This window comes from Calliopsis andreniformis, chromosome 2, assembly GCF_051401765.1.
Source record: "Calliopsis andreniformis isolate RMS-2024a chromosome 2, iyCalAndr_principal, whole genome shotgun sequence".
NCBI lineage: Eukaryota > Metazoa > Arthropoda > Insecta > Hymenoptera > Andrenidae > Calliopsis > Calliopsis andreniformis.
Window position 1 is genome coordinate 11,263,483 of NC_135063.1, and position 20,666 is coordinate 11,284,148.

The following is a 20,666-nucleotide window of genomic DNA, read 5'->3' on the forward strand; positions in this document are numbered from 1 at the left end:
ATGGCAATTGATATAATCGTAAGTAGAAGACTTCATCGGCTACACGATTTCATCTACTGAGGCGTAATAAGGGCGGATAAAGTCAACTTTCGTCGTTGAAAGCTCTTGAGCCTCTAACCGGTATTCACATATCGATTCTCCCTGGAATTCCTTTGGTCGAGATTGCAACGATCTCCACTTGAATGCTGGAACGGAACAACGGAAGATGAGAAACTTCAGAAGCCAAGTGGAGGGCGCCGCGGCCTGGAGTCAGAGAGTTTCTTGTTAAATTCGTAACACTGGAAACTTTTTCTGGTATTAAATTTGCAACGCGGCTTGATATCAGCTCGATTCCTTTAAGTCTTGTTCCGACCGAGATCCATGGCGAAACTCTCTATACCGTGAATTAAACGAGAAGCCCACTCGATGATTCCTTGAAAAATTCAGAAAGATCTTTTCTTCTGGGATCTATTATTTCGATGAAAATCTGCTCGCTGATTATGCAACGCATGAGTTAATATGACGCGGCGTTATCGAATAAATTCGTTATTGAATTGAATAACTTCGGGAAACTGCGGAGCCAGACAAACGATGGAGCCTTCAGTTTCTCAAAGTTTCTCGATGAATCCACTGGGAATAGTTTGTCCGTGTCTTCGTCAAATTTCCAGCCTGCCATCGGTCTCTCTCCACTTTCGTATTAAATCAGACGTCTTCGCACGCGCTACGACGCCCCTGCTACTCCTCTTGTTCTCGTATGTCTACGAATTCTGAAACGAAATATTCTTCGGTACGAGAAAACAGTCGCGCGACAGCCGGATATGCGCAGCAGGCCTGTGTTTTATTGCTTGGTACGCTTGGATAAATATGCGGACGCCTCTGCCACGACCTCCTACTCGGCCGTAAAAATGATAAAGAAGGGTATCGGCTGCTCGACCACCCTGAAACCCAGGAATACATATGGAAACGTCCTGCCACGAACGTGAGGCTCTCTCCTGTCTGGAATCAATGCGAAATCCTTTTCCTCTGTCACGAGCCTTTCGAACCTCTTATCGCGTCGTTTCTGAACCAAAGTACCCCTTTCTCGTCGCTCGCGCAAGTAACAGTACAAACGACTGGCTGACCTTTGTCCTCCTCGATTAAAAATGAACAGACAATCCTTGTCGTTTTTAGGATTAATCGTGAGAACCTTGCTATTGAAGTTTGCGAAATGGAATGGGATGCTGAGTGGTGAGTGAAAGGTTCTTCGTTGACCTGAATCTACCAATCAGGTTTTGTTGCTTTATCTGGTAGCTGATGCTTATCGTTAAAACAGAAAACTGAAAGAACTCTTTTATTTTTATTTCCAGGATTCGCGGAGGTAACCAAGGATGCATTGAGATGTCCTCGCAGTGATCAGTGAGTTCTATTTTCCAATAATATTATATTTTATCTACAAACGATCCTTGCCATTCTCACAGACCCTCGCAGTGTTCAATTTTGAAACATAGTCTCGGTTCGCGTCTGATTCCCAGCAATATCGTAGGTTCGACTTAAAAATTTCGAAACCGAATCAAAGATTCGAAACTTATAGAAAAATCCGAGGGACTGACTCGCCTCCGCCACGACGAATTCTCAGGGAATATTCGAAAGGTATTCGGCAGCCGCCTGCTGCACGAACGTCTCTCATGAATTTCATAAAGTTTCATCCGTCCTGTACATTCCAAGTTTCACGAGGCCCGTGAAAATTGGCGCCGTTCGACGCTCGCCGAAAGCGTTCCGGTCCAAATCGAAATCTAAGCCGTGGCATCAATATACGGTGGCTCGTACTATAAATCCTGGCCGCTTTTCTCCTCGGGAAATGGGGTTACGAGATGCGGCTGCCGCTGCGACTGGCCAATCCAATCAACTTACCTAAGAGACTTATGACAGGAATTTCATAAAACGAGAAGAAAGGGCTCCTTTAGGCAACGACGAACGGCCGCGATAATTCAGACGATTCCCTGTCCCCCACTTCCACCCTTCTGCCTTTAAACTATATTCTTAATCGAATTTCGAAGGTTTTATCTTCGTTTGCCGAGTGCATTATCCACCGACCAATAGTACTAAATTTTTACTCTGTCCGTGCGGTTCCGACTCCCTCTGAGCGGTTTTATCAATCTAATTTGAGCATGGTCGTGAGTGTGATCGTGTCTCGCCAGTCACTCCACGGTTCGCTCTCTCTGTCCTTGCTTCCGTGTAAAATTCATTCCCCCTTTATAACAATAATGACCCTCCGCCCTCTGCTCGCTCGCTGAATCATTCATGTCGTCGAGGGGGTCAAGTCCGTGGAGTGTTCGTCAGCCACTGTGCGATTACCGTGTATTAGCCGAGGCAACTTCGCGTCCCTGAAGAGGACAGAAGTGGCCTTCTAGAAAACGGGATACACCCTACCTCCGCTACGCCGTATTTCACTGTCGTTCTTCTACTTCCTTTTCCCCCCCGTTACTCGGAAATAGAAGCACGCTTAAGCATCTAATTCTTTCTCTGACGTCAAACATGACATTGCGCGGACTCGTTAAGAATATTTGATTCTTGACGCAATTAGGTCGCGGGGGTTGAGAATTTCCTTTGCTTCTGGGATATTGTTTTTGAGAGTATTCAGCGTGGGCGATTGTAGCTTTGGAATAATCGGGTTGGGGAAGGTTAATCTTAAATTTGAGATTTACCTTTCACCTGAAAGAGATGGGAAAAAATTCTCAAGTTTCTAAGATTTCAAATTTTCGAATTTTCAAATTTTCAAATTTTCAAATTTTCAAATTTTCAAATTTTTAAATTTTCAAATTTTCAAATTTTCAAATTTTCAAATTTTTAAATATTTAAATTTTCAGGTTTTTAAATATTCTAACTTTCAGATTTTAGTAAATTATCTATTCATATGGAGCATATACCCCAAAAAGTGATTGTTACATTTGGAGATCTCTCCCCCTTAGACAGACCGCAGGTATTCATATAGGGTCTTTCAGTTACAAATATGGAAAACATATCAAGAACATCCTAAACAAAATAATTAAGTTAACCTCTAAAAGTGAGTCAAGTTTGACGAGTTTCTTAATTCTCAGTAGATATGGTAACCCCTGAGTCAGACCTGCAAAGTATAAAGAACACTTCGCATATTTTAACCAGGTCCATCTTCACCGTCCAGACATTTCCCCTAAATCCTGTGCCCCAATTTCCAGAATTGCTTCGCGTAACGCAGAAGACGCAGACTTCCACGAAATTAAACAAAGAGATTGGAAATCGCGTTCCACTGGGACGAAACATTCTCAAATACAGTTAAAGATGATAATAGGAGAATAGGAACCTGTATTGCGTCCCATGCGAGGAGGAAAAGAACACAAGCCGATTAAATGCTTCACTTTCTTCTATTCTCTGTTTTCCTCTCTGCAGTTCTCAGATTCGTCTTTTACACTCTCCTCGAGATCGGTATTGTTGTCAGGATATACGGGATAGCTCGCGAAAGCAAGAACAAGGATAAGTCCATTGCGAATGCGTAAGCGAATTACGGAAGTTCTTTGCTGAAGAGGCTTGGGACTCGGGAGAAAAATCCTTTGAGCGCTTTCAACGTTGCTCCATCGAATCGATGAGGCTAATGCACGATCTCTGGCACTAATGGAAACGTATTAATTCGCGATAATACTATTGGCAATTACCCTGGCCGTGATTAACAATTAGTTCTTGCTCGGCAGCCGAATGGAATAATTTCCACGTGAATGCAGGAGTTGCTCATTTATTGAATTCACTTATTTCACTGATTTTGATAATCTCTTGTCTCCAGTGTGCCATTCGTGTACTTTTAAAGCACAGAGGTTTATTTACTCATTTTATTTATTTTATACTGCAGAAAGTCTGTATAGTACAGGCAGCAGCTTCTTTGTATCGAAATCGCGTCTTGTAAGGTGTTCAGGATTTCTTGCGGTGATACGCAATCTTGACCGAATAAATTGCTCGTAACCCTTTCTCTGCTTTATTTGGGTCCACCAAAGACGTAGTTAGCCGAGAATGGAGGAAATACGATCCAATAGTGTATTGCATGAAAAGACTTCTTTTCCCGGAAGGTAATAACAGTATACGAACCGCAGTCATCAATAGAAACATCACGACACGCAAAGATGGTTTCTTGGCTGTGAAAATGGCGTGTTGTTTCCCGATGAGGATCTTGAAGATATCGTTCGTTTCGAGAGGTTGTTATCAGAAATAATAAGGCCGAGCTTTGGTTTCTCGTAGGGATCGACCTGTTCTTCCCCATAGCAGCAAACAATGCGGGAAGTGCTTGACCGACTTCTCTGATCAGACCTGTTAAGCTGGGCATCTGTTCTCCTTGATGAGCTCTAGAACAGGGTCTCCTTTAACTGGTATATGCCGAATTCGTGATGTAATTAGCTACCAGATGAATCTTTATCTATAAAGCTTGATTTTTAGGGTAACATTACACAATCTTTGATTAATGGACAATTGGAACAGTAACGTTCACTCATTCCAACAGTTTTTACTAGAACTCAGTGTTACAACTTGCAACGCTATTCCACTGCCTCACAGTGGCGCTCAGTAAACTAAATGAGCATCAGAATCAACTCATTTAAATAAATCCATAGTATTACACTTTCATCTGGAGAATTATTTTCCACGCTAATTACACAACCAATCAGCGAAAATGACCGTACATTTTCTACCTATCTACTTCCTCTTTTTTATTGCGAACATCTCCTACACGCTAATTATATCACGATTTACTGAATGCCCTGCATTTCGCGGTATATCTCGATGAAAGAGACACGTTAAGAATTCATGGATCATTGGGGGCACATATAGCAATGGAATCACGGAATCCGCTGCGTGAGTCGGGATCCGAGGTACTCGTAAATGCAACGCCATGAAAGTTGCCTTTGATACAGGTGAAATATGCAGATACCGCGTGTATGCATATGTAATAGCGGTCGCAGTATAAATACCACATCGCGAGGAAATATTTAATGGCGTATCGACGAATGTGGGCCGTGGGAGGATTACACAGCCCGCGGCATATCCGTTTCCTGTCGACTCTGTCACAGATCCGGAATATTTAACAAGCTGGGAGATAACTAGCGATTTTTGGATTATTATCGCTAATTGATGTCGTCGTTAGGGAACGAAAGCTCGGCACAGTTCTTAATGAAGCGTTTTGACCCTGCATCCATTTGCTAATTTTTCAGACGTGCTCTTGATACCTAGATTTCCAATCCGTAGGCGGTTTTCAATCGAACTTCTGAATATTAATAAAGGAAGAACTAAATGATGGTAATTCCACTATTCCTGCAAATTCCTGCAAAATAGCTTCCCACACGCGATCTCTCACTCAGATCCTCAGAAACTCTCAACCATGCTAAAAACTCTTAGTCCTCGCTCCATAGCAAAGATGTACTCAACGCCTTAACGCAGGTTCTCGCACTCTCTTATACCTGCCTTGAAAATAATCTAATTACACATGGCGTCATGCAGACATCATCGTGAAACGCAGCGAAACGCAGCGAAACGCAGGGAAATGCAGCGAAACATTGAATGAAAGCGCGCAACGTAAGATATCAGCGTTCCGAAGGCGTTAAGCTGAGCCGTAATCGTCTTATTGCGTGTTGAATCTCTTCTTCTCTCAGGCTTCCGCTGCTCGAGAGCGCGCTTCGAATACGGACCCAGCGATATGACTCGAACCCATTGTCTCGAGCTTACGGACGCAGCAGCACGCTTATAAGCCGGCGGCTCGAGGAATGCAAGAATTAAATGCCCGTCTTGCTTTCTTTGAGGAAAGCCTGGCAGGCATGACTGCAATGCTCCGCTCCCGTAACGTCGTTCCAACGCTGGCAGAATAAATTAAGAATTCGTGATATAATATTCGCGGTGAGCCGCCTACCCTTCTGTATCGCTCTCGCCTCAGCATTCAAGCTTTTTTTCCTCGAGAGATTCCGCAAGCGCCATAGGAATTTAACTTTGATTCAATTATTCGACTCTCCAGGCCGCTGACGTGGAATTCCTCTCACAATAGCCTCGTATTGAAGCATCGTAAATTGAGAGCACTCGGAGTCACCGACGAAAGCCTTCCTAAAGACAGTCGAGACTCTCGATCGCCTGTCGATCCTTCGCCATATCGAAATAACTGCACGGTTTATGGCCTATCAAAACGTACAGATTGCGCAGAAGCTGATACAACCCGAATGAGTTACGTATCGGCGTTTTACACGGCTGGAACGCTCCAAGTTTTCCGGAACCGATTCGATATTACCGTTATCAGACTAACTCCGTGCATTCTGAGGTTCGAAGTTCTTTATAGATCCTTCGGAATTTTATGGTCGCCGAGCCTGTTCATATCCTCCGCTCGCTTCGACTTTTCTGCCTGTTTTACTGCAGCTGACGAGACTAATATAACCCATACCAAGGGGAATACGTTTAGATTCGGAAAATATGTTTTTGGCTGGGTCGTCGCCCTGTGCCAGTAGTTGGCGCAGTTGTATTGCTCTTGGAGAACATGCAAGTGGGAAACGAGTCTAAAATTGTTCTTTGGGAACGAGAATCGTGGAAACGTTGTTCGAGGTTCTGCCCCTCAAGAAAATGCAAATGACTGGAAGATTTGCACTCGGTCGCGCAGCACCATTCGCCGAGCTCCCTCTGTTCTCGCTCGGGGAATGGAATACAGTCTTGGTGTAGTCTAGGGAAAGGGATCGTCCTCTGAATGTAATTTCAAATCATCATTTCGACGAACGCTACCGCGTACGTATCTGTCCAAGATCGTTCGAGCGCTGTCTTGGGATTCCCCGCGAACTTAAAACCACTCTTTTATCTTCTATTCTATCGCAAATTCTCTTTCCGTTCTGATTTGTCGTTTCCCTCCAGGCGACTCTGCGGTCTCGCCATGGAAAATATCCCAGTACGCGAAGCTTTCAGAGAGAGAACCGTATCTTTGTCGATGGCGGACTTTCTGCAAAATAAATATTTGTTTCGCGGGTGTACGGTGAAACGGTGAAAACAATCGATAGTCGAAGGAGCTGATTCGCTAGCGAGATTTGCACGAGCCGAGGGTGCGAATTTGAGGATCGAGTCTGCACGAATGGATCTGGAGATCGAAATCGGTGATCTTCGAACGTAATCCGGAACGGTCACTGCAGCCATTCTATGTACACATCGTGAGGTCATTCGATGGGATCGTGCTGATTCCTTCTGGGCTATTCGACCCAGGAGGATAATACTGACCGTTGTCGGACGACAACGTAGTCGTATTTTGCGAGATGCCTCGTTGATTATTACGTGCTCTCAGAGGGTTCGTACTAGAGGGCTCTCAGAGGGTTCGTGTGTGTTCTGACTGGCCTATTTTCAGGCTTCTATGACGTTTCAATTGTGTTACATTGTGTTTCGAGATGGCGAAAATATTTTGTGCTTTCACAGCTACCCCGTTCTCTCGAGAATAATTCCTTTATACTGTACTTCCTTTGTAAGATTTCCTCCCAACTTGTTGCACAGGAAAGTGTGCTGCACACGTTGTTGCAACCACCTAAATCAAATTTAACGGTATACACTGCTTTTTCGTTACTAGGGCATACATATATGTATTAGAGTCAATATTTTCTGAGGTTCTCGTAGTGCATTATCCTGTAAGTTCAGTAGAGCAGGTGGAAGGTAATGATGGTAGTAAGGAACACGTAAAATATACTTATTAGTAGAAATTCATACGTTGCGAAAATCTGAGCTTTAAATTTTCAAGGTAATGGCGGAGTAGCTCGCTAATAATATATCTAGAAGATTGTGTGCGGTTGCTTTTGGCAACATGGATTTTCCCCACGAAGCAATCAGCCCCATGGATAGGGTAGCCTAGATTCTCCTTGCTAGTATCTCACCACCATCGCTGGGTCGCCGTGGCGAGATAAATTCGACAAATCGCCCGCGGCACGACGCTACACGATCCTGCGTTTTACCACATTATTATATTATCCCTCCCAGAGGAACGAATATACTATAAGACAAAGGTACATAGAAGCTTGTGATAGGACAATTTTATGACACAATTCGGGGAACGTATATAAGTCTAATTAAATCGGTTTCAGTAGTTTATCGCTAACAATGTTTGCATGTATACTATTTCACGCATTACTATTCGTTTCGTAACAATTATACTAGTATCATATTAACAATCATTTCATTTACCAACCGAGATAAACTCTCAGTAATTATATTCAGTATTAATTATTGTAGTGAACGTATAAGCATTTGAAGTTAAAGAAATTTCCTCATTTCCACATTAACCCCACACAGGGTCGAAAATTGTACCGACTAAGAACTTCCACAGTTCTTCATCAAATTTTCAATATCAAATCGTCATAAAGCGGTCGGAACAATGAAGAAAATGAACCCAAAGGAACTCTGCAGGAATACCGACAAGGCGGTGACTGAATTCCTAGTCGAAATTCGTGTCCGTGGCTCGGTGCTTGTTAGTCTAATTACTTGTAAGTGGAGTTGCGGCCGTAACGAACCAACCAACCGGCTGCTCCAAAACTTCTCGACGAGTAAACACGCTCGCCGCCGCAATATTATTCGGCCGATCCCTCTCCGCCACCGTCTCCTCTTCTTTTTCTTCCTCTTCACCTTCGTGGCAATCTTCTTTGCGCAACCAGCAATTTTCCACCACCGCGGTGAACGACTTCGTCGAACAAGTTTTCATAAGAAGCAATTTTGCAGGCGTAGAAGGGACGGGGGATAACTACTGCCGATGCATTATATTCCCTCGTTACAGTAGTTCCCATTAGTTTTCAAAATTCTATTTGCGACCTCCCTCGCGAATAAATCAGTTTTAAACGGTCCGCGTTACAGGTCGATCGTTACGCATCCCTTAAGTTATGTCTCCGCTAAAGCAACAAGGAAGTTTTTATTGCTGGGCCATTTATCCTTGTTGTCGATTGTTTCTCCAAGTTTCTTCATGTTTCTGAGCCCAGCAACAAATTGCACCATGAAACTGAAACAACACCCAAAGAATCTGAAGACCTGGTCACTAATTTTGAGCTTAAATTCTAATAAAAAGACAGTGTTACTAATAAAAAGCAAAGAATATTGATATAAGAATATATGAAACAGAATTCAAGTCCTGGAATATTCATTTTTCGGTTGTCCACTCACTGAGACATTCGACGTCATCAGCGTCCAAGTGTTGAGACATTTACTTTATTCTTTTAGAATCAAGAGACAACAAAATGTTGTCTTCACTAAAATCCTTGTAGCTTTAGCAGACATAGCTTTTCGTCACAACTGGTCATCCTGTGAGCTGGACTTTTCCACTTCCCTTCGTCACACGTCGATTCATTCGGACTTACTAGATTCACATGGTCGAGTGACCCAGACGTCCAAGTAGGTGACAATGTTTTCACAGCGCATTCAGTGCCCGATGAATTGCCCATACATCGTAATCAGCTTAGAGACGGATGCGCGAGTGCTTGTTCGAGCGTGCCTTACGGTATTTGCTCGCAGTAAACTTACACAGGACAGAGCGACTGCGTTGTCACAAAGGGATGAAGAGGCGTCTCTCGTTCCGCCTCCGCGGAACAGCGCCGTGGAAAGATTTGTTTATTCCAGCATACGCGCTCGAGGATGCCTCCTGTCGTCTTCTCGCGACGCTGCATCCCTGGCATGTGTGCACACGCTGTTGGTACATTTCGCTAGCTTTTTGCGTAAACATAATTACTCGGTAATAATTTTGCTCTCGCGGCAACTCGCGTTTTTCTTGCTCGACGGAGTCACTGTTTCTTGTTTGAGAGTTTGAGAGCGAAATTGGTGTTCTAGTAAATTGAAGAACGGTGGACTTTGTAAACAGGAAAATTGTTTGATGAAAATGCACAGAATTTCAAGCTAAAGTCATATAAAGCGTCGATGATCGAGACAGTATTGAATATAAAACACTTTATACGATTCCAAAAATTTAAAACAAATTGCAATTCCGAAATATCAGTCGCTACTAACCTTCATGATCGCAATATGCAAAGGATCAGATTGAAACTCTGCGTTATGCTGGCACATCGACCAATATTTGAGTTGTCAGAGGCTCACTGCCACAAACTGTTCACATGCAAATAGTTCATTGCGGCAGAGTTAAAGCGTGGACACCATCAAGAACTATGATTACACGTCGTTTCATTTCGACTCATTATTATGAGCGGTAATCACGTGTTTTCGAAGAAAGTCGACGAAATTTTGTTGGCTCGCTAATATGCACGGTCGTCGGGGCGCCAGCGCGACCGTGAGCTAGGCTTATCGTTGAAGTAAACTTCAAAGTCGCTTAATAGCGAAACTAATTACAGACAGCGTTCTACACACGCTGCAGCAGCAGCACGGTTTCCAGGATTAGCGTGACGTGCTTTCGTGTCCCCTTTCTGAGGCTGGACACGCAGTCCTCGATGATAACATGGTCGCTTTCGAGTTTCGAGGCTTGAAAATTGAAAAACTTGCGGTCGCGGTACCTAGTCGCTCTTTATGCGGCAGGAAGTAGTCGGTAAGCACGAGTGCTTTCGTGACATCGCTCACTCGCTTTTCTACTTACCTTTTCCTCTCTTGGCCAGATTTCTTACCTGCGTTCTTCGGTGGAAGGATCACCTTCCAGCTAATTAATTAATCCTTGAAAAGTTACGCTTCAAAGTTTCTTCAATTTCTACTGAATACTTATATACCACTTGTTTTTCGTATCTTCCAAAATTTTCCTACAAGTAATAATACTTGAGAAGTTCGGATCTGAATCTACAGTATTTTCCTGTTTATTTGCAGCAGTAGCAACAGGCAGACTTTGAACTAAAAATTCCATGTATTTTGCAGGAATATTCTTTCAATTTACCTAATTACCTCAATCGTGAAATAATTACTCGATGCAGTACTTCTGTTTCCACATATTCTCAATTCCATACTCTCCAGTACATTCATTCAGGAAATTAATTAATCCGACCTACCCTGTGAGTAGTCGCCCCGACTCATCTATCTTCAGCTCCACGAAATGTTCCATTGAAGAAAAAAAGACAATGAACCATTAATGGGTGTTAAGGTAGACTCTGTGTGGTGTACGCAGCATTGAAGAGAAAGCTGATTTTTTCACTGTCGCTCGACGGAACAGCGGATAATTTCGGGCCACGCAGGCTTTCAGTGGAATTAACCTAATTACTTTCGAAGCTGAGAGCCGTTAAACTGCGACGGCCGTGCGCGCGCGAGTAATCCTAACGTTTCGGGAAACGACGCTGTTAAAATCACTGTTCTGGAATGCGACTGCGTTCCGCCTCTCGCGAAAACGTTTACCGTCAGCGCGACGACGTACGAGCACCAACGCCCTAAGACGCTGCAAAGCGGCGAGAGCTCCGTTACAATTTATTCCACGCTCGTCCTTTGTAATTAAAAAAGCCCGATTCATTAGGACCGTCGCCTTAGAATTTAATTGCTTCCCCGATGGAATTTCCGCGTTGGAATAACAAACCGCCGGCCGAAGGAGAATTTTAACGGAACGCCTGAGCGGATTTCTGGAATTACGTTTGTAATTCACCGTGGCGACATTGGCCTCGCTGTTAACGCAAGTGGAACCTTAAACGTCCAGGGAAAAAATTCTAGCGCGGCCGCTGGGGTCTTCTGCGGTGACCAAGTAGAAATTCCCAGGATGTGGTCAGACGGGAGCAAGTAGTTTAAGTAGAGGATAGTTCCGACGATGGGTGAGAAATTGGATACTTCAACTACTATTGAAGTCACAATACAATTGAAAGCAAAGTGCTTTTGTTGGTTCAATCAGTTGGCTCCTTATCAGAAACAAGGAAGTTACTTGTTTCAAAGATCAAGGCTGACTAATGGGAACTGTTAATGAGTCAGGGTTGATCAGTGGGACAGCTGGTCAAAGGGTGGATAAATTACCCCACAGACAACGATCAGATCGGAGAATACCGATCCAACCTGATCGAAGGTTGAGGAGTGACTGACGAGCACGAGTGCTGAAAAATTCTTCATCGATTGTGAGTCGGGAGTAGAGGGGGAATATGTCGGACACATTGGTGGGGAGCTGAACCTAGTGATTAACAAACAATCCATCCCTCCAGTCCCAATTCCAACCCCAGTGACTCTGTTACACACGCAAGCCTTCAATGATCCGTACCCCGAGGGTTAAACATAGTATTCACTCGTCATAAACTTTTCCCCATTTTTTCTAGTCTTAAAAACACCCTCATTTTATTTCACTTATACATTTAACGAGAAGAAATTAAGTTAATGCAGAAACATATCACAGAAGAGTATCTACTGTTCCCTGAACTCTCAGTTTTGGTACCCAGTGCGTTTATAGCAAACAAAGACTGTACTTGCCATTCAAAGCTGGTTTTCGTCATATCAGCTATAAACGAAGATCCAAGGAAGGTCTCCACATACGCGTAGCTACTCCTCGCGATTCCATTCTAATCCAGTAATCCAGAAAGCCTGGAAGGAGAAGCAGTTGACTAGCAGACGCGAAATCGCTTAATTGGAGAACGCGGCTCGGCGTTGGAAAGACGAGTAACTTAAATTCGTCGATATGACCTAGTGCACGAGGCAATCAAATTAGGTTAGTTACGCTGAATCCAGGCTGCCACAATGGATGAACCGAAGGCTTGTGTGCCAGGGGAGCGAATATGCCAGCGTCTCGAAGCTGTCGCGCTAGTAGAAAGCGTGTCGTGCAATCCCGCGACCTGACCCTCGGTAATGAGAGACTTTGGAAGCTCGTGTACTCCTCTGTATACTCACGGAAGAAATGCAATTATTGCTGGCGAAAGTTCCTCGTCTACGTTGACAGTTTCCCCCTTTCAGAAGTTATTGTTGGATGTGCCACAACCGCGCGTTTTCTTAAGAGCGGTTTGACGCGGTTCTGAAGCAGATTATGCAATCGCGAGTGGAAGCTTTGACCGCGTGGAGGTTAAAGGAAAGCTTAGAAAGTGAAAGATGCGGAATTTAGAGAAGTTTGATGAAGGAAGGCTTTAGATAGTGGCTTGGAAAATTATTTACAGATGTACTTCAGTAGATTAATATTCATTTCTTTACTTATAGGAGTCAAAAGAAACTCAAGTATCATTCTTATCTTGATTGCCAATTACGATAATTACTCTATCTCTTTTTCTGTCTTCAGTTTATTCTTCAGTGTTACTCGTATTCTGCATCAGAAATTAAGTAGATAGTAATTATTTAAATTCCTATTAAAAAATACTCTTTTGAGGTTTCTAATTCTGTCCTTAGACAGGGTGTTGAATAAGAGCTACTCTATTCGACGCGACAGTGGAAGCGAGAAGAGAGTCGAGAGACGCTAAACGGTAATTAAATATCGGATTAACGAACGATATTTTCGCGGCCGCTGCAAAAAGAGGATCGGGAAAGGACTCTCGGTGAAGTCGATCCGACACGAATCGGCTTTCACGAATCCCCTTTTTTCCCGTTACAGCGAGCTAATTAATCCACATCGCGGCACTTTCATTATCGCAACGTCGAGACACGGTATACATAAATTACGTGTCGTGCCGGTGCGACAATGTCCCAGCGCCATTTTTCTGTCCGCTGGCAACCTGTCGTAGTGTGCTATGTATATAGGGTGGTTCAGTAATTATTAGCAGCTGAATATTGTTAAAGCCACCAAGTGGCAAGAATGTATGTGTGACAGAAGACAATAGCTGATAGTGAAGTGGTCACTGATGAACCTACACAATTAGAAAATTAAGGGTAGTGATGCTAATATTCAATAAAAACTGTAGTCTCCACGTCTCTAGAAAAATTCTGTATCTGAGATATTAGTTTTTTCAGTGTAAGAATGTACAAGTACCGTAACAATCGTTCACCCTGCCTCGTTGCATGAAAATAGGTACTTGATATCTTCACGAAGGAATATCGGAAAAAGTGCATTTTATCGATAACTAATGACCGGTTCTCAGCCTATTTCGATATGGATGGGCAATATTTATATCCTTACCAAGATTAAAACACTCAAATAAGCGATTTATATTCCGTTTACAGTCTGCTGTTTTTAATTGGCCACAAAATTTACGCTGAATCGCGCACTGGTTTTTGAATAAAGGGAAAAACAGTTATCGCCATGCGCAATTAAGTTGCAGCAATAATTTACAATGAATTTTCAAAGGGAATAAATTCGACTGATATCGAATTTAACTCCATCTTGTTCAATTTATCTATTTCATCTGCGATATTATTGCCTTCAAATTTGCTTCGTCATCGAATGTTAAACACATCATCTTCCAAACGATCTTGCCCAAGCAGCTGTGGCACAAAATTTGCGTCGATCCCTGTTCAAAAGAGCCGAGCCGTTTGAACCAGTAGAATCGTTTCGAGAGTCGATACTCTGAGTGATTAAAGACGCGTTGGCCTTCTGTGGCGTCCACGTGCAGGCGGGCTCTTCAAAAAGAAAAAGCGATCGTGACGTTCAACTTTGAAACTCAAATAAGGCACTTAACAAGCTCAGGGGCATTTTCGAGGTTGAAAGGATAAACGAAAAAGAGTTTCCTCCCAAAACCTTCCGACTGCTCCAACTTTCATTGAACTTGTACCTCGGTAGAAAAAATGTCCGCTAATTTTGCTCAGACTTGTAGGTATGCATAAAACGCCCCGAAAGTTTGCCTGGGAACATCGATGTCGCAAAAACTTTATCGACGTTCAAGCGAGCGTAATGCAAAGTTACAACGTGCAACAATTTTTATCGCGGTATGAAAGCATGCTCGACAAGCTGACGTTCGCAGCGGACGTCATTAAAAAGCATACTCCTTTCTTTCGTTCTTTTTTCTCGCGCTTAAATCGCGCCTCTTTATGCCCCGAGTGTTTCGTACTTTTATCGTTGCCTCGTTCCTCCTTTCCCTCTCTCTCTCTATAGCCTTTTCTGTCAGAAGATAGCAGAATTTTCGCGAGTCGGGTAACAGCCACGAAAATTCAGCCACGCCACCGACAATTCGTCTCTTGTAAACGAACGCTTCGATACCGAAAAAAAAAATAACGCTTTTAAGCGGAAACGCGTATTTGCTTTCACGGGAACAACAGTCGCGAGCGATACTCGGTTGTCGACGAGTTTCGCTCGAAAATACGCGGTCAATTTAGCGGCAAAATTGTTCCATGAGAATTTCATAAATCACCGGGCAAATATCAATTACAACGCGATGCGAGCACACGGCATAGAGAGCAGCTGAAACCTGCAACTAGGCGACGATTAGCGTAAATGGTTCCTCTTTTGCCCGCCCCCTGCCCCTCTAACTGGGTTATTTTTCTCGGTTTCTGCACGTCACCGTGTATAGTTCGGGTTGGCAGTCGATATGATTCGCGCGACGCGAACGCTCCGGGTTGTTTCGGAACAATGTCTTTCCTGCAAGAGGCGAGCTTCATTGCTAGAACAACGTCGAGGCAGCTCTTTAATCATGCCGAGCAGCCAAGTGGGAAGAAAGTTTCTAGTTAAACAATACGAGAGGTTGAAACCACCCCGCCCTGCTCGACCTCTCTATAACGAAATTTTAATAACCTTTCGATCTGATGGGATTCTTGGAGAGTTCTCTGCAATCTTGGAAATTGGCGAACTAAAATCATTTTTTGTGATATAGTTCTAGTTATACATGAAAGTTTCTTCTTTTTTGTGAATTTTCAGTTCCAGCAGTTTTGTAAAATATTTTCAAACTTTTTACCAATTTGTTCGTGGTGGATTATTTACGATATGTCTTCAAAATTAGACTATGACAGTCCACATAAGTATTAATAGCATATATGATAAAAATATAATATAAATTAAAAGAATGTGCTATGTTCTTACGTCAAATAAATTTACAACCCCTATATGAATATCAAGGTAAACCTTTAAATTGAATAGATTCTTGGGGCTAATGGTTTCCCGATAAAAATTAATAACCAACGATCCCATAGCCACCGAAACGCGGACAGAAAGAGAAGAGGCTCTTCCTTTGAAGTCTAAAAGCTTTAAAGCCACTCGCGGCTGGCGTGTGCGCATCTAAGACATTTAGGAGAGAGATTACCGTGTTTCGACTTTGAGTGTACACGAACAGTCGTGTCTGACGGCGTCTTAAAGGCGACCGCGCATTTCGCACCGTCTTGGAATCTCGAAGTCGAGACTCGAACTCTGAACGAGGAGGGAACTGGAAGTACGGTCGAAACTTCTGCTTAGACAGTTCTCGTAATTTGACAAGTGGAATTCGCGGCACGCGACTCTTAAGGAATAAGAAGAAAAATTGGACGTTGGTGCTCGATGAAGGCAGTCATAGGAGTTCCATCGCTCTTTGGAGAATTGACAAACGGCTGTTGTACTCACTCGAAATTCTACAGATATTCAGTAGAATTGTGGGATACAGCTTCCGGTGGTATTCCCATTTTTCTTCCATTTTTCAGTGATTGTAGCTCTAGTGATTTCGAATTTTCAAATATTTACATTTGAAAAGCTCCACTTGTTAACTTTTAAATCTTCGAATGCCATGACTTTCAACTTTGTAATTTTAGGAAAATCTGTCCTACATCTCGTCCAATTTAGGAATACCATTTCCAATTTTAAAACTTATGGTTCTACCCTCATCACGATACTTTGTTCAAGCAGTACGCGTTTCCCTTGACTGAGCATGCTCCGTCACTTTTTAAGTGGCCGTAACTAGAGACTGAAGCAAGAAAGAGGAAGGGAAGGTTCCCAGAGGGAAGTTTTTCGTGGTTGGGCTTTACCCCCCGTGGATCAACGTGACTCGAGCAAGAGATAGCGATCCAAAGGTATCGATCGTTTGACCACGTCCTAGGTAACCGTTACACCTGGAAGGACACTTTTCGAAGTGGTCGCTCGTTCGAAGCGTTCGAGGTTCGGTGAATGCGAGCCCAGCGCGGCGCTCGATTCCATTCCGTAGTCACGTAGTAAATAATGAAAATCGAGGGTTTGCTGAACCGTGAAAAGGGCAGGTATCGATCGTGCTTGTCCGTTGTGCCACGAATTGGCCTGATAGTATTTGGTACACTTGTTGAAAGGGCTGCTACAAAGTAGGGAAAAATATTGGCGTTGGAAATCCTGTGTTAAGTGGTCAAAATGTTACTTTATTCCTGTTCTGTTTCGAGGTCTTGTCAAAAGCTGTTTTAATACCTAAACTTCAATTCACCCACTACTTTATTTCCCTTAAATTGAACTGTGATTGTGCTCTACTGGTAGAAATAAATTAGTAGATCTTCGAAAATCAAGAAAATTTACGTGCATAATTGCCTCTGCTTTTGTAAAGTAATAGGATCATGCATCTATAGCTACTAAATATCGTTTAACGTGTTGCTAAAACTATTCCAACGAAGTTTATAGTTTTAGTCAGAAATTCAATATCTCGAAAACAAAACTGACTATCTGTTGAATAATTCACTTTATTCTATCATTCTGTGTACTTCAAACTCAATTTTAAAATACATTATTTATCCTATCTTCACTTTCCTCTGCTTTCTGTGTCATAGAGTCGATCAGTCTAGCATCTGACCTGCTGAACACTTACAAATTTTACAGCTAAGAAACTCTACCATTAAATTGATTTAAAATGTACGTTTCTCGCCCCTTCCAGACCCACGCCACTGTACAAAGAAAGGGCAACACCGACGAACTGTAAAGAATCGTATTCTCGAGGGTGATAATCGATTATAACTAGTTAGGTCGTTAGAGCACGCCGGCGGCTAACTGACGCGCGATAAACACATCAGCTAATTACACGCGGTGGTTCGGGTCGCGTTCTCCACACGCAACACTGCCAGATCCAGCCGCTTTACGCGAGCGCAAGATGGGTCAGGTAGCCAGGCGTTCGCGTAAATATGCACGCGTCGATGCACGCGGTCGTTCGGGATCCCGAGGTACAAAGTACACGCCCGAGGATGCGTTTCACGATCCTGAACCCGTGAGGCACCGCTACCACACGCCTTTACGAGCGAGCCAGTGCAAGTTTGTTTATCGTGAATCGACAGGGTGCGTGGGCGTGCTCGATGGACCATAATCTCACATTGTCGTAAAAATTGAATCTCCAGCGCTTCTGGGGTGGAAATAAGAGAAGATTACAAACTTTTTCAATCTTTGTTGCTCCTCGTTTGGCATTTTTTATTTTACCTCTTTTGCCCACTATCTGCCTCTGCATCTTTTTTCTATGCCACGTTGGTATTGAATAACTTTCGGTTCAGTAGCAATGCAATTTCTAGCGAATTAGATGAACACTGCATCGGTAGACTGTCTTTCACATAATTCGATCCCCTTCAACGAACACCCTTGTTTCTCTCTAATGAAATGTCACGACTTTCAGACCATCCCTCAGAACGTACAATTCCGTGAGAGGGAAATAACGAAGGCTGTCATGGAAAAGAATATGACGAACGTAGTAAATAATAGGACGAGTGTGTCAGACCGTTGCTTACCCGAAATCGATGACAGAGAAACGAGGGCGACGCGATGGAATCACGCAATCTAATACGTTTCGTAAAACGCCCTAAATTTGTCGGGCGCCTCGTCCTGTCGATCATTAAATACGAAACTACCTTTACAGCTCGATGGCGGCCTCATTTCGAGCTAAGAAAATTCCCAGTCAACCTGTCAGAGTCATTTTTCTTCTACACGCGAGCGTGGCAATGCAACGCGCGAAAACATTGATTTAAAAGCAACGCCCAGTCAATTTGCATGCGTCACTCGATTCCCTGGTTTCCCCATCGCGACTCAGCACCCGTTTGCTGGGCACAGACTTGCAACCTATAATCGACGAACTCGTTCGACGATGTTATTGCCGTCGAACGGCCTTGGACTTGCTGGTGGTTTCGATAATGTTCGGTCGTAACGAAGTCTGAGTGTCTGCCCTCCGAATGTCTTACTTTATTTCCGCTGCTGGAGGAGACGGTTGTGAGAATGGTAATACTGCACGTGATATCAGTCGGTTTGAGTGCTGCTTTACGCTTATATGAGAAGAATTTTTTGGCATTGTTGGATTCATTGGGTCTCTGTGGGTGTTATTACTGATATAAAACGTAGGTAACCAATATTTGGTGGCTGTATATGATTTAGAATCTTTATAATACTAGAGTAATAAAAGTGAGCTATTTTCCACTAAAGGAAATTTCAAACCAACTTCTTGAAAAATTTAGTTCTCCTAATTGTATCATTTTTCCAAAAAACTAGTGACGTACTCAAGTCTTTCAGTAGTACAAGGATGAATATTTATTACAGAGAATTTGAGTAAATACGTCCACCAATTAGAGTGTTAGTATTTTGTTAGCGTCGTTTCATATAAATAATGGAACTAATAGAATAAATTCAGTAGTATCAGTCAACGAAAGTGACAGACATATCACAACATCAATGTAAGTGATTTAAAGTTAGTCTACGAATATGATTATCATTTACAGACCAGTGTCAGCGATTATTAAAGGGCGTGGAATGTGAAAAATAAGTTATAATGAATCATGGGGCGCATAATGCTAAACGAATGTCCCGCAGTATGTGTCATGCGTCATACGAGGATATGCGTCACTTCGAGATAAGCTAAATGTAATGGACGGTCGTCCTACAAAAGTTTAACATCCGTGGACAGTTTATGAGAGAGCTGGCTTTTATTTGCGGTCCACGAAGAATAGAAACGAACTACCCATGCATTGAAAACTGACAGCTGAAAGCTAATCGTAAATGCATGGGCTTGTTAAGGTGTTGTGAATTAGAGATAAATGCTCCCTCGACAAAGATTCAAGCTTTGCGATTTAGTTCCTGGCTCGTGTCACTGATGAAAAATTAGAGCGACATAAGGGTGATGTAATGACACAAATCCAGGCGGCTAAATACGAAAGTTTTGCTTAATTATCATTCAAAATGTCACACCTAATGAAGTGCTCCACACTGATGGAACCTTAAAGGACATTCAGATCGCTCCAACTTTCATTTACTATCAAATATTCTACACTTTACAACTCATTACAAATTTTCCTCTAAAAGCTGCATTTCCCATTTGCATTCAGTGGCTCCAGCCATAATTCACAGCGCAGATCATATTCATCGCGGCATAATTAACCATAATCCAGCGTCCGAAGAATTAATGTGCTCCAAAGAGGGTAGCTTCAACCATCGCAAAATCAGAACTGTGTTATATTCTCATTCTCTCACCTCATAAATCGCGCATTAAATTGTCTCTTTCGATCCGATTCCCAGCGAAACCGCAATCGGAAATCGTATTTCCACTCCCGGCAGCTTTTTCCCCTGCGTCAGAAATTAGAAATTCGTTATCCCGCGATTGAATCTCTAGCAGGGAGCGAAGATTGAAACCGACAACACGAGCCCGACCGATTAATCTCTGAACGATTCGTTCACAACTGGAGAACGTCGGACGTCGCTTAATGATGCTCCCCTGGAACGACGTTGAAAAGTTCTATCAGAGAATCGCGGGAGTCTCTCGTTGCACAAAAGCTTCCGTTTTCTTCTGACGATTGCGTTTAAAAGCCTTTCTGCCCGCCATCGACGAGAATCCGCGGATTTTATCGCACCCCTTGGAATCCAGGAAACGAGGTTACTTAATCCGCGGCTGTTTCAGTATCGAAACCAACCGTGGAAATGAAATATTTCGCGGCAAAGGACGCCGACTCGAGCGTTCTCGCGTTAATCTAATCCTGGCTGAAAGTAATTTTAACAGGGGACGAGTTAATTCGCTGGGACGAGC

General features: G+C 43.1%; 1 protein-coding gene across 1 annotated transcript in view; it reads left to right on the forward strand.

Moving 5' to 3' along the window:
• Positions 1–1,341: 1,341 nt before the first annotated feature.
• The window catches only part of Ddr (discoidin domain-containing receptor 2), a 143,926-nt gene continuing 124,601 nt past the window's right edge, over positions 1,342–20,666 (forward strand). The window contains exon 1 of the mRNA XM_076389685.1: positions 1,342–1,374. The gene's annotated coding sequence lies outside the window, so the exon portion shown is untranslated. The remainder of the gene's footprint in view (positions 1,375–20,666) is intronic.